At 37.1% G+C, this 15,596-nt stretch overlaps 1 protein-coding gene and 1 pseudogene across 1 annotated transcript in view; one reads left to right on the top strand and one right to left on the bottom strand.

Annotated features, from left to right (window-relative positions):
- Nucleotides 1–15,596, top strand: part of DCDC1 (doublecortin domain containing 1) — a 544,066-nt gene that overhangs the window by 245,462 nt on the left and 283,008 nt on the right.
- Nucleotides 1,577–4,292, bottom strand: LOC143644818 (golgin subfamily A member 5 pseudogene; annotated as a pseudogene).

Here is a 15,596-nt window from a genome sequence, read left to right as displayed (position 1 = left end):
AGATGAAGGAACTGAGAATAGGAGCAAAATACCTTGCCCTGGGTATGGGCAGGTATGGTTTTTGTCCTTCAGTTCTGTATCAGAAAAGATGATGTCAACATCCTGAGTTGAAGTGATATTAATAAAGAAATATGTATTAATAAAAAAACTAAATCCGGGTTGAGGTGTCTAGAAAGGAGGAATAACGGGGCCTTATCATGTCTTACAAGGCCTCTGACTGCTTCTCCATCCTCATTCTATGTTGTTTTCCCCTTTATCCCACACTCTTCAGCTGCACTGCTTTTATTTCCTTTGCCCAGTGCCCCTAGTTCCTCACTACTCCAGCACAAGAGTCTCTGTGCTTGGAATGCTTTTTCTCCCCCTTTTCCCTGATGGACTCCTACTTATCATTCCTCTACCAGCTTGAAGGTCAGTTTCTCAGAGCACCCTCCCAAGCTGGGTGAGGCCTCACTTCTTTATTTATATCACTCACAGTCATTTCTTTGTATCACTAACCAAAACTGGATTTAAGTAATCTTTCTTCTTTTTGTAAATCCATCTTCTTAGCTGAACTATATGCTCTTATAGGGTAGAGACTTTGTTTGCCTTTTCCTTCATGTATGCTGATGCTTGGTAAATTGCAGGTACTCAGTAAATACTTGCTGAATGAATGAATGAAGGGTTTGGTCAATCAGCAAAGACTTTATGGGAGAGATCTTGTTTTTAATTGTCATGAAGAAAGTAATGGAGAGGAATTGCTGGAGAGGAAATTGAAAGACATTCTAGGAGGGAGGAATAACAAATCAATATTTTAAAAGCTTTATATTTAAAGGATTATACAAACATTTGATTTATTAAATATATATACATATGCATGAACACACACACATATACACACACACACTTGCACACAACACACACATATATATATCAAAATATGGAGGAGACTGTAGTAAAGGCACATATTCAAATGTTTATGTATGACATTTGAACATGTGCAGAAAAACCAGTCCTTTAATTTGTGGTTCCAGGTGAACTTCATTTTGTGCAATCTCAGATTAAACTACTTTCATCTTTGAGCATAGGTTTTTTTAGTTTTAATTTGAATTAGAAAACATAATATGGTAAAAACCTGAAATAATCCAAAAAAGACACAGTGAAAAGGAGAATTAAGAATAGCTTAAGAATTCAATTCCTGACAATACTAAACTGAGTTTAAAAAAAAAAGAAAAAACAAAACAAATTCTTCTTTTTTGTCTGTCCTCATAGGAAGTAGGTACAAACACATATTCATTTTTCTTTGCAATTAAAAAAAATATTTTTATTATAAACAACCAACAAACATACAAACATTCTTAACATGGTTACAATCAGTGGGTCACAATATCATTGTGTGGTTGTGTATTCATCACCATGATCATTTTTTAGAATATTTGCATCTTTCCAACAAAAGACAGAAAAGAGAAAAAACTTACACATGCCATATCCCTTGTCACTCCCTTTCATTGACCACTATTATTTCAGTCTACTCAGTTTATTTTAACCTTTGTTCCCCCATTATTTATTTATTTATTTATTTATTTATTTATTTTTAACAAAAAGAAAACTTTTTTTTATTTATATTGTTAAATACAATTAGTTTCCCTGATTATAACCCATAATCAGTAGAACCTAAAATACAAGATGGACTGTACAGAGAGGTGAACTACCCCAGAATATATATATATATATATATACAACCACACACACATATATATAAGAACCACTGAATTCAGGAAAAGCAAAGCTGAGCTTGTTAAAGTACTGTCTGTAAGTTAAAAGCTTGTAGTGATAATATAATCATATGCATCCTTCTAAAAATTTTAGAGAATCGACCCTTTTGCTGATCCCAGTCTAGAAAAAAAAACAACAACCAATCACTGAAACAACTGGGTGTGGACGGTTCATTTGCCATATGGTTGGTCATGGTGCATTTCTGGGGTGTAAGTCAATAGAACAATCATGACCCAGAGGTGAAGCAAAGCCATATATATAATTACAAATACCCGTGCCATGGGATATCTTCGGAGAAAAATTCCCAGACGGATGCTAAACTGGTCAATTGAACTAGCAGCTTTGCAGACTTTTCCATACATTCCTGCCAGATTAGTTTCTGTGTCATTAAAAAGAACAGGAACATTGCGCAGACGTGTACCTTCACCATTGTCAATTCCAGACATATTAATAGAAGATCCATTACTACTATTTCCAGAGGCAGAGTTTATCTGCTGCTCGAGGCGCTCCAGTTGAAAGACTAGAGAGTTCTTTTCTGTGCTGAGACTCTCCAGCATGGTCTGCTTCTGAATAAGAGTTTCTGTTAGCTGATGGAGTCGATTTTCCAACTCAGACTGACTGTTGTTGCTTAGAGTTTTATTGGTAAGCTGATTTCTAAGTTTTTGAATTTCCTCTTCTCGATCTTTAATTCTGCTTTGCAAGGTGTTCTTTGTTCGATACAGGTCTTCTTCTATATAATGGCATTCCTGTTTTTGTCGATCCAATTCTGCCTCTACCTCTTGTTTAGATGCTTTTTGCTGGGCTATTTGGTCTTGTAGATCTTGTAACTGTTCTCTTGCTGATTCTGCTTCACTAACCTGTTGAGCCTCCATATCCTGTAATTCAGATCTCAGCTGATGTATCTGGCCCATCAGCTTCTGTATTTCATCCCTTTGCATTTCCTTCTCATGACGAAGTTCTTCTAGCTCCATGCTGTTAGCAGTACTGCTATCTAGACTTTCAAAACCAGATCCTTCTTTTAAGCTGTTAATCAATTTTTCTTTTGATTGGAGTATTCTAGTAGCTTTTTGTTTGTAGTCAATTAATTCCTGTTTAGAGGACTCCAAGTTGGACTTATACATCTTGACTTGCTGCTGTAGCTCATCAACTCTCTTCTTCTCATCTGAGTGTTTTCTTTCTGCTAGAGTAACCACTTCTGCCAAATTCTGACGTTCCACTTCCATTTTATTAAGGCGTGCAGCAAACTCACTCTGCATTTGTTTATAGCTCTCCTGCTCTCTCTTCAGAGTGGCATCTGCTTCATGTAATCGCTCCTGAAGAGTTTGCAAAGCTTGATTCTGTAGGCTACTTCCTTCATTGTGATCCTGCATTATTCGTGATTTTTCACTCTGTAAGGCTTCTAATGCTTCTGTGCGAGTATTCAGTAGTTGATCAGCTTCCTGTAATCTCACTTTCAATACAGCTAGCTGGGAATCCTTGGCAGCCAGTGCTTCAGTCAGGTCATCTACTTGGGCTCGAAGTTCTCGGGTTATTCGATCACTCTTTGAATGGTCAACATTCCACTTTTCAACTCTTGCTCTTGCTTTGTTTAATTCTTCTTGAGTTTCCTTGGATCTCTGAAGTAAAGAGGCCATTTCTTGATTTAAAGATTGAACTTCATTCCTCAGCAGCTGATTCTCCAGTCGAAGATTAGATAGCTCATGTGACATGCCACCATCCTTAGATGCTGGGTTATCATCAGCACAGGTAGCATTTAATGATGCATTTTCTTCTGAAGAATCCTTTTGGGCTTCAGGACCAGAATGTGAATTATTAGAGGCTTCATGGCTTTGGCTCCCAGAAGAATTTTCTTCAATGGTTTTGATGGTGGTTATACTCGTGTTCACAGAACCAATGCTTGATGTCCGAGACCTCTGAAAGACAGGTGACTTGCCCCTTTCTTTTTTGATTTCCACCTTCCCGGCAGGCTCCTTCTGTGAACTATTAAGAAAATCAAACAGCAGCTCATCATCAGGTTCTGACTTTTTTCTTCGAACAAATTGGGATGAAGGCTTAGGACTGGAAGCATTTTCAACAGGGTGGGAGGCCTCCCCTGATGTCCTAGCTCCTACTTTCACATTTGCAGTACTAGCTAAGATGGTGGCTTTTTGATTTCTAATGGTTTCAGCTGCTGAGGAAATGTAGGTAGCTTTAGATCCAGTCTGATAAGTCAAATCTGTATTTTGCTGTTGAAGTTCAGGATAGTCAGTATTTTTGTTATATATGATGTTGCCGATGTTTTCTTTTCTACTAAGAGCTGTTGCAGCCCCTTGATCAACTCGGTTTAAAAGATCTTCAGCCTTTCCAGCAAGATCAGCCAACCAGGACATGATGGTAGAAGGATACTCCTATTGATGACCCTGAGGACTCCGGAGCGGCTGAGGACTCCGCGCCCTCCGAGCTTGCCCCCCATCAGCCGCCGGCCCCGAGCCGGCCCAAACTAAGCAAATCTCCTCCAAGAGCTGCCGTGGCCCGGCCGCCTCTTCCGGGAGACGTGGAAGGGCGGCCTATTTATTTATTTTTAATACATATTTTTTACTCATCTGTCCATACCATAGATAAAAGGAGCATCAGACACAAGGTTTTCACAATCACACAGTCACATTGTGAAAGCTACATCATTTTACAATCATCTTCACAAATCGTTGCTACTGGAACGCAGCTCTACATGTAGTTTCAGGCACTTTCCTCTAGCCACTCTAATACACCATAAACTAAAAAGGGGATATCTATGTAATGTGTAAGAATAACCTCCAGGATAACCTCTTGACTCTGAAATCTCTCAGCCACTGACATTTTATTTTGTCTCATTTCTCTCTTCCCCCTTTCAGTCAAGAAGGTTTTCTCAATCATTGATTCTGAGTCCTAGTTCGTTCTAGGATTTCTGTCTCATATTGCCAGGGAAATTTACATCCCTGGGAGTCATGTCCCACGTAGAGAGGGGGAGGGCAGTGAGTTTGCTTGCCGTGTTGGCTGAGAGAGAAATAGGCCACATCTGAGCAACGAAAGAGCTTCTCTGGGGGTGGCTCTTAGGCCTAATTTTAAGTAGGCTTAGCCTATCCTTTGTGGGGAAAAGTTTCATAGGGACAAATCCCAAGAGTGAGGGCTCAGCCTATTAATTTGGTTGTCCCCACTGCTTGCGAGAATATCAGAAATTCTCCAAATGGGGAAGCTGAATTTTTCCCCCTTTCTCCCCATTCCCCCAAGGGAACTTTGTAATGTATTTGCAATTTTGATAGGTATTCTCAAGTTAAGGGTTATACTGATTTACACTCCCACCACTAGTAATGCATGAACGAAAGTGCCTGTATCCCCAAAGCCTAGGCAAGGGAGTGTATTGTCAAACTTTTTGGCTTTTACCAATCTGATAAAAAATAATATCTTAGTATAGTTTTTTTTTTTTGAGAGGTAAAACAGAAAACAATTTATTTGCTCTTTATACTTTATTATTATTATTATATTTTGCATGGGCAGCACCGGGAATCAAACCCAGGTCTCTGGCATGACAGGCAAGAATTTTGCCACTGAGCCACTATTGCACCACCCTATTTGTATAGTCATTCATTTTATGAAGAATTTTTCTTACTATTTTTAGTGGAAATATATAGCATTATTTGGTAAATGAAATTCAAATACTACAAAAAAGTTTTTGAGAAAAGAAGTCTCCCTTCTGCCCAATCCCTAGTTTTCCTTTTCACAGTTTGTTGGATGTCCTTCCAGGAATATCCCATCCATAAACAAGCTTTCCTTCTCCTCCTCCTCTCTCACTAACTATAGCATATTACTTATACAGTGTGGTACCTATTTTCTATCAACAATGTGTTTTCAGAAGTCTTATACCTCTTATAAGAAATATAGTGTATGAATGCACCATAATTTATTTAACATTTCCTTTATTAATAAACGTTTGGTTTTTATCCAGTTTTTGGTTATTACACATGATACAACAATCAATATTTCTGAATGTACTTTTAGGGGTCTTGTATGCCTATAAATAGAATTGCTAACTGAAAAACAATCAAGTTATTATAGACTTTATAAATATCATCAATTTACCTTCCCAAGAGGCTATATGACAGTATTTGAGAATGTTTCCCCAACACTTTGATATATTATCAATGTTTACATTTTTGTCAACTTGAAAAGTAAGCAACTATATCTCATTGATTTTATTCTGCATTTCTCTTATTATAAGTTACATTAACTATCTTTTCATATGTTTAAAAGTCATTTTTGTTTTATTTTCTATGAACCTTTCATTCTAGTCCTTTGTTCATTTTTCCATTAGGCTATTAGTATTTTTCTTGTTGGTTTGTAGAAGCTCTTTATATGCTAAGGAAATTAGTTATTTGTTTCTCATAGGCTTGAATTTCATTCAAATGTGCCATAGATTAGAAGGTTGTAGTTCTACAATGACTTTTAAAATAATCAGGCTTCTGCATATAAAACAATCTGGATTAACATGTTTTACCTTTTAGTACCCATGTATCCATGTACCCCATTCAGTTAAATGCCAAGTAAGGCTCAGGTTAATTATATAGTAAATATTCTTAACAGGCCTAAAACTTACTCAGTAAATTTACCATGGTAAAATCCTACTAAATAGATCACCTAATCTCTATAATACTATTCTAGAAGCAATGACTGCAATTACTGGACTAACATTCATTTCCTATTTAACAAAAATTAGATAATTTAGTACTTATTGCACTGTGTACAGCTATCAGTGCATCAATATAGTTCATTGCTTTTTGTTAAGTTTTGGGTTTTTCTTGATCTGATACTAATACTTACAATTAATACTCAGGTGTTTGTTTCATATTGTAGCTTATTCAACTTTGAAACAAAACATTTAATCAGGTTTATTTTGTTGAACACTGTCCTAAAACTACAAGGAAAGCTCTTTAAAACCTGTTACCATTTGCAACTACTTTTATGTGTGAAACAAATCATTTCAATGCTGTGTAAACAAAATGAAATACAAAAATAAATTGGATACTGAATTTGATAAAATAACTTACAGAACTTTATGGCAGAAGGCAGTTGTGGTAAGTAGATTCAGTTGCCAGTTTGGCCAGGTGAAGGCACCTAGTTCTGTTGCTGTGGACATGAGCCAAAATGGTACATGAACCTCATCTGTTGCTAATTACATCTGCAGTCGGCTAGGAGGCGTACCTCCTGCAATGAATGACATTTGACTTGATTGGCTGGTTCTTAAATGAGAGAGTGCAATGTAGCACAGCCAAAGCAGCTTGGCATACCTCATCTCAGCACTTGCAGTTCAGCCCAGGCCTTTGGAGATGCTGAAAGAAATCACTCCAGGGAAAGTTGTTGGAACCCAGAAGCCTGGAGAGAAGGCCAGTAGAGATTACCCTGAGCCTTCCCACATAAGAAAGAACCTCAGATGAAAGCCAGCTGCCTTTCCTCTGAAGAACTAACAAAATAAATCCCCTTTTATTAAAAGCCAGTCCATCTCTGGTGTGTTACATTCCGGCAGCTAGCAAACTAGAACAGGAGTGTACGTTAATGTATGCAAATTTTTAAAAATTGGGGAAGTTGGGGATGGGGATCCCAGGGTATAACGAAGACTGTGACAAAAGAATCTATTGTATTACAAATGTATAAAACAACTGCACTGAAGGGGAAAGGTGCCGACCTAAGTAACTTTGGAAATGAGAGGAGTCTGTAAGACTAAAGGCAAAGGAATTGCACATAAGCCTTGTACTGTAGTTGGTAAAATTGCTTCCCATGGGGATTTGGATTAATAATTCTGAAAACACCGTGCATTCATATTGGAATTGAATGATTAAGTAAATGAATGGCAGATGGTAGGAGTCAGATTTCTCACTACTGGAATGGGATGTTGCAGACAAGTAGGGGAAGAGGTTAAGATAATTCATGTGTAATAGATTAGTTTTGGAGACATTAGTATGAACTCATGATTATCTTATTATACATACAGATGGTTACATATGAAAGTATTCATAGGCACATGTATAGAAAGAAACAGGTTACTATATATTTCCTTGAACTGCCACTTCAGAGAACCTAGAAGCAACAACACTCCAGCATCAGTGAGCACCCCTAGTGGCCGGATCTTGGTCTCTAATTCCATTCTCCAATGAAAGGAACCAGAGCTCCCTTAAAAAATGGCAGATTCTTGAACTGGAGTAGAGCATCTTATAAAGCCTTAAATACAGAAAGTACTTAAGGCACACACAACAATGGCTGTATGTCAAAGGAACCCAGGAGCTATAAGAAAGAGCTCCCAGTGACCAAATCTGAGAAAATTTAAGCAACAAAATAATAAAATTATATTTGGTTATAATCCAAACTGTATAATAAATATCTATGAGTCTGTAGTGATATAAAAATGATTGAATAAATTAAGGAAAGAGACAAATTTCCTGTGCAGAATTCCAAATAATTTACATAGATACTCTGCTCTCAAGAAGGCAAAGCATAACTCCTCACTCCTTTAGTGTGGACTGCTTGCTGTAACTTCTTTCCAAAGAGTAGAATATGGAAGGAGGGAAAAAGAGTAACTTTACAGCAGACACTTAAGCCAGGTGATTGAGGTTCACAGCAACAGTGACAAGTCATGTTAATGGTAGTATCTACTCTTGAAATGATTGATGATAATAGCATTTTACTTCTGTGTCTTTCTCCTCAAAACCCATAAACCTAGTCTAATCATAAGAAAAGCATCAGATAAATCCCAATTGAGTGATATTCTACAAAATACCCTGACCATAACTTTCAAAACTGTCAAGGTCATCAAAAATAAGAAAAGTCTGAGAAACTGTCACAGCTCAGAGGAGCCCTAATGAGACAACATAAATGTAATATGATATCCTGGATGGATTTCTGATAGAGAAAAAGGACACTAGGTAAAAACTACAGAAATTTGAATAAAGTAGGGACTTTAATAATAAATTATCGATATTTGTTCATTAATTGTGACTAATGAGCCATACTAATGTAAGGTGATAATAACAGGGGAACCTTGGTGTACAAGCTTGAAAGTTTTTGTAAATCTAAATCTACCCAAAAATAAATAAGTAAAAAACAAAAACATAATTAAAATATACTTTTTAATCAGAGTTAATTAACACACATCTAAGTATTTACTGATACTGATGGACCATAAGGCTTGAATTATATTACACTGATAATTTAAGACACATAAATAGTGGCAAAATTATTTATACCTTTTATGGTAAACATTTCCAGGATTGAGCCTATATATATATATCCTAAATTTCAGGCTAAAACCTCAAATAATTACCATATTGATAGGATTTAAAGACAAATGATTTGCCTTTCCTCAGAAGTTTTCTCTTCTTCAGATTCTTTAACCAAATATTCCATTCCCACAGTCTATAGTGGTATAATATTGTCTTAGTTTCCAGGCTGCTAAAACAAATGTCATACATAGAGTTGGCTTAACCAATGGGATTTATCGACTCATGATTTTGAGGCTAGGGAGAAGTCCAAAATTGAGACATCAGCAAGGTGATGTTTTCACCCCAAAGATCCTGGGGCTGGCTGCTGGTGATCCTTGATCCTTGGCTTTTCTGTCACATCACAATGCACATGGCAATGTGTTTTCCTTTCTCCTCCTTGTTCCTTTGACTTGCAGCTTCTTCCTGTGGCTTTCTCTCTCAATGTCTGAATTTTATTCTGCTTATAAAACCAGTAAATCAGATTAAAGCCCAACATGATTCAGTTCATATCTTCACTACTGAAATAACATCTTCAAGAAATCCTGTTTAAGATAGGTCCACAATCACTCCATTGGGCTACAGGAAACTCACAGGATATCATCGGTTATTTTAAATTTTTGTTCATTAAGGGCACTGTGAACAAAGGAAGTTTGAGAACCTCTGTTTTTAAAGTAAATACATGGAAATATCAGGTGGGTGGGAAGTATCTGGACCAGAGGATTGGCAGAGTGGCTTTAGAAAAATGTAATCATGCTCTGGGGTGCTGTTCCCCCCACAGAAACGTAGAACAATCTAGCAAAAATAGTCAAAGCCATCTTCCTCAGAATTCTTGAAAACAGTTGAAGGATTACAATACCTGGGCACGTACTGTACCAAGAAAACACAGCTTTAAAAATGGTAAGAGAAGGGCCGGCAACGGTGGCTCAGTGGCAGAGTTCTTGCCTGCCGTGCCAGAGACCCGGGTTCAATTCCTGGAGCCTGCCCATGCCATAAAAGAAGGAGAAGCTCATGACACCCTTGCTAGACTGCATGCCACTCCCCACTCCCCACCGCAGGCCTGCATTCCATATGGGTGTCTAGCCCTGTTCCAGAAGAAGCAGCATAACCCCTATGCAGATACTGTGGTACCTATATGTCAGTCCAATCTATTGAGTGGCAGTATGAAAAGCTGAACTAGGAAACTCATCTCTGGCTTACACTACCAGAACTTGTCTTGCATACAGAAAAAGCTTGCTAACAGTAAAAGCTGTATAAGAAATAATTAAGTCAGAACGGCCAGAGGCAGAGAAGTACCAGCTTTAAGTCACACAATACAGCACCCAGGAAGGGGAGAAAATACAATTTATAGGAAGTAGGGGAATATTTGTATTCTTGTAAATGGGGGAATTCCTGAGGCCATGAGCAAACACAAGACTAGTATAAGATGTGAGTTTAGAAAATATGGAGAGACCTGTGTTTCACATTCATCTCAGAGTGATATTCTTGATAGGATGGCTAAAACTTGAAGAAGAGCACAGCACAGAGGCAATTTGCAGAGATCATGAAGGCTGTTTTTTGTGTGTATGTGTGTGTGTGTGGGGGGGTAATGCTTTGTTTGTTTTTGATATCTCCTGGCACTGAAAGAACTATTTGTCATATCACTAGCTGTATACAAACCTAAAGAAAAGATAGATTAGGACTATCCCCAGAGTTAACACTTTAAAATATTAAAATATACAATGTGCAACAAAAAGATTACAATGCAAACAAAGAAATAGGAAATGATGGGCAATACAAAAGAACAAGAGAAAAATCCAGAAACCTTCAACAAAAAAGCCCAGATTTTGGACATACTGGGCAAAGATTTAAAAAAAAATTAGCCCCAGTATACTCAAGGAGCTAAAGGAAAATGCAGAGAAAGAAATAAAAGATATTAGGAAAACAATAACTGAACAATATGAGAATCTCAGTAAAGAGAGAGAAATTTTAAAAAGAAACCAAACAGAAATACTTGAGTGGAAGACTAAAATAGCTGAAATGGAAAGTTCTTGAGAGGGCTTAAACTTCAGATTGGAGCTGGAGCTGGCAGAAGAAAGAATTGGTGACCTTGAAGACAAGATAACTGAAATAATTCAGGGTAGCAAATAGAATGAAAAAAAATGAACAGAGCTGTGATGGTTAAGTTCACATGTCAACTTGGCCAGATTTTGGAGTCCAGTTGTTTGGTCAGGAAAGCACTGGCCTGATTGTTATGTGAGGACATTTCACGGGCTTAAGTCATCAGTAAGTTCACTGCATCTATGGTTGATAGCATCTACAATTAATGAAGAAGCTCAACTTCAACAATGAGAGAAGTCTTATTCAATCAGTCATAAGTTTTAAAAGGAGAAGTGATGATTTCAGCAGTGGGAAGGAGATTTCCATCTCTACTTCAACCAGTCAGCTTCTTCTGAGGAATTCATGAAAAACCTTCATTGATATTGCCAGCTTGTGGATTGCCCTCCAGAATTTGGGCTTGCCTTTCCTCACAATCATGTGAGACAATTCTTATAAAAATCTCATAGTATTTACAGATATCTCATCTTGGTTCTGTTTCCTAGAGAAACCTGAATAATACAAGAGTCTAAGAGAATTGTGGGGCACTATCAAGTGTGCCAATGTATGTATTGTTGGTCCCAGAAGGAAGAGAAAGAGAAAAAGGGGCAGAAAGGATATTCAAGGAAGTAATGGCAGGAAACTCCCCAAATTTAACAAAAGAAACAAATGTGCACATTTAAGAAGCCTAACAAACTCTAAACAGGATAAACTTGGTGAGAACTGTACCCTGACACATATTAGTTGAAAGGCCAAATGCCAAGGACTAGGAGAGAGTTCTGAAAGCTGCAAGAGAAAGCAACATGTTTATTTGGAGCCCCAATAAACCAAGAAAAATGGACAAGTTTCTAGAAACACACAAACTACTTTGCACTGACTCAAGAAGAAATGGAAGATGTCAACAGACCAATAACAAATAAAGAGATTGAATTAGTAATCAAAACTTTCCCAACAAAAAAAAGACCCAGGACCAGATGCCTTCACAAGTGAATTTTACCAAACATTCTAAGAAGTATGAACAGCACTCCTGCTCAAGGTCTTCCAAAATATTAACTAATTCTACGAGGCCAATATCACCCTAATACCAAAGCCAGATAAAGATACCACAATGAAAGAAAATGACAGACCAATATCCCTTATGAGTATAGATGCAAAAATCCTTAACTGGCAAACTAAATCCAACACCACATTAAAAGAATTATACATCATGATCAAGTGGGATTTATCTCAGGTATGTAAGGGTGGTTAGAAATAAGAAAATCAATTAACATAATGCACCACTTTAATAGATGAAGGGAAATTTAAAAATCATGATCATTTCAATTGATTCAGAAAAGGTGTTTGCCAAAATCCACTGCTCCTTCTTGATAAGAACCTTTAGAAAATGAGAAATAGAATGAAACTTCATCAACATGATAAAAGGCATTTGTGAAAAATCTATAGATAATATCATGCACAATGGTGAAAAACTGAAAGCATTCTAAGATCAGGAATAAGAGAAATATGCCCAATATCACCATTATTATTCAATATTTTATTGGAAGTTCTAGCCAGTATAATTAGGCAAGAAAAAGATAAAAGATATCCAAATTGGAAAGGAATGGAAGAAGTAAAATTCTCCCTGTTTGCAGATGATAGGGTCTTATACATAGAAAATCCAGAAAAATCCTCAACAAAGCTCCTAATGATAATAAATAAATTCAGCAGGGTGGCAGGGTGCAAGATCACCATACAAAATTCAATAATGGTTCTGTGTACTAGTGATAAATAATCTGAAGGGAAAATCAAGAAAAAAAATACCATTTATAATAGCAACTAAAAGATTCAAATATCCATGAATAAATTTAACCAGGAATGTACAGGATGTATAAATAGAACAGTACAAAACATTGCTAAAAGAAATCAAGGAAGACCTAAATAAGTGGAAGGGAATTCCATGTTTATGGGTTGGCAAACTAAATATTGTTAAGATGTCATTCTTTCCAAAGTGATTTATGGATACAATGCAATCCCAATAAAAATTCCAACATCTTTCTCTGCAGAAATGGAAAAACCAATCATTAAATTTATATGGAAGGGTTAGGGGCCCTGAATAGTGAACACCATTTTGAAAATGAAGAACAAAGCTGGAGGACTTGCACTACCTGATTTTTTTTTTTTTTTTTTGCTCTTTAAAAAGGGGAATTTATTTTTTATTTTTTTAATACCAAAAAACACCAAACAAATGCAAACATTCTTATTTTGATCATTCCGTTCTACATATATAATCAGTAATTCACAAAATCATCACATAGTTGCATATTCATCATCATGATCATTTCTTGGAACATTTGCATCTATTTAGAAAAAGAAATAAAAAGACAATGGAAAAAAATTTATACGTACCATACCCCTTACCCCTCCTTTTCATTGATCACCTGCATTTCAAACTAAATTTATTTTAACATTTGTCCCCCCTATTATTTATTTTTATTCCATATGTTCTACTCGTCTGTTAACAAGGTGCATCAGACACAAGGTTTTCACAATCACACAGTCACATCGTGAAGGCTATGTCATTATACCATCATCTTCAAGAAACATGGCTACCAGAACACAACTCTACGTTTTCAGGCAGTTCCCTCCAGCCTCTCCATTAAATCTTGATTAACAAGGTGATATCTACTTAATGCGTAAGAATAACTTCCCGGATAATCTCTCAACTCTGTAATCTCTCAGCTATTGACACTTTGTCTCATTTCACTCTTCCCCCTTTTGGTTGAGAAGGTTTTCCCAATCCTCGATGCTGAGTCTCAGCTCATTTTAGGATTTCTGTCCTATGTTGCCGCAGGAAGGTCCATACCCCGGGAGTCATGTCCCACGTAGACAGGGGGAGGGTGGTAAGTTTGCTTGTTGTGTTGGCTGGACAGAAAGGCCACATCTGAGCAACAAAAGAGGTTCTCTTGGGGGTGACTCTTAGGCCTAATTTTAAGTAGACTTGACCTATCCTTTGTGGGGTTAAGTTTCATTATGAACCAACTCCAAGGTTGGGGGCTCAGCCTATAGCTTTGGTTGTCTGCACTGCTTGTGAAAATATCAAGAATTTGACTTGGGGAAGTTGAATTTTCCCCCAAAAAGGGCAATTTAATAAATTACAAGTTTACAATTCTAAGGCCATGAATATGTCCCAATTAAAGCAGGTCTATAGAAATGTCCAATCTAAGGCAACCAGGGAAAGATGCCTTGATTCAAGAAGGCCAATGAAGTTCAGGGTTACTCTCTCATCTGGGAAAGGCACTGGTGAACATGGCATCATTTGCTAGCTTCCTCTCTAGGCCTCTTGCTTCCTGAGAATCCCCCAGGGGCATTTTCCTTCATCTCCAAAGATCACTGACTGGTGGCCTCTGCTCCATGGCTCTTGTCATCCTTCTCTGCACTCTCAGAATCTCCAAAAGTTGCTGGCTGGTGGACTCTGTGGTTCTCTCGGCCTTGTGGCTCTGCTTGGCTCTGCAGTGGTTTTCTCAGCATTCTCAAAAGGCATTCTCTCCAAAAAATGTCTCCTCTTTTATAGCACCCCAGTAAAATAATCAAAACTCATGTAGAATAGGTGGAGACATGCCTCCATCTAATCAAGTTTAATACACCCACTTGATTGAGTCATGTCTCTGTGAAGATAACCTAATCAAGTTTCCAGCCTATAGTACTGAATAGGGATTAGAAGAAACCATTGCTCCCATAAGATTGATTGGGATTAAAACATGGCTTTTCTAGGGTACATAAATCCTTTCAAACTGGCACAGTGTCCTAGTGTGGTCTGTCTCTGTTCACTGACCTCCACTGGTTTCTATCCATGTTCCAAACCTGGTCTCCATGTTGCCTTTCAATTTTAAGATACCCAATGTTGATTTTCCCTTTGTTTCCCAATATCAGGTCTATGCCCCCTTCAGTGGTGATGGAGCCTCAAATATTTGACTGGACACATGGCTTTCCAGAATGAAAATTGCATTTCCCAGCCTTGAATATGATCTTGAAGCTGGGCATGGACCTATGACTTTGTTCAACCCACAGAAATTATGCAGAAATATGAATTGCATCCTCAAATATCCCTAAACTTTCCCCTTTCTTCTTTTGCGTTTTTTTTTCTTTTTTTTCATTAATTTTTAAATTAAAAAAAAAATGACAAGAAACACAAACATTCTTAACATATGATCATTCCGTTCTACATATATAATCAGTAATTCACATCATCACATAGTTGCATATTCATTATCATGATCATTTCTTAGAATCTTTGCATCAATTCAGAAAAAAGAAATAAAAAGACAACAGAAAAAAATTCATACATACCATTCCCCTTACCCCTCCCTTTCATTGATCACTAGCATTTTGATCTAAATTTGTTTTAACATTTACTACCCCTATTTATATTTATTCCATATGTTTTACTCATCTGTTGATAAGGTAGATAAAAGGAACATCAGACACAAGGTTTTCACAATCATACAGTCACATTGTGAAAGCTATATC

Source organism: Tamandua tetradactyla, chromosome 8, assembly GCF_023851605.1.
Source record: "Tamandua tetradactyla isolate mTamTet1 chromosome 8, mTamTet1.pri, whole genome shotgun sequence".
In the NCBI taxonomy this organism is placed as follows: domain Eukaryota; kingdom Metazoa; phylum Chordata; class Mammalia; order Pilosa; family Myrmecophagidae; genus Tamandua; species Tamandua tetradactyla.
The sequence above is the reverse complement of the archived record's forward strand: the minus strand, read 5'-3'. Positions and strand labels throughout refer to the sequence as shown.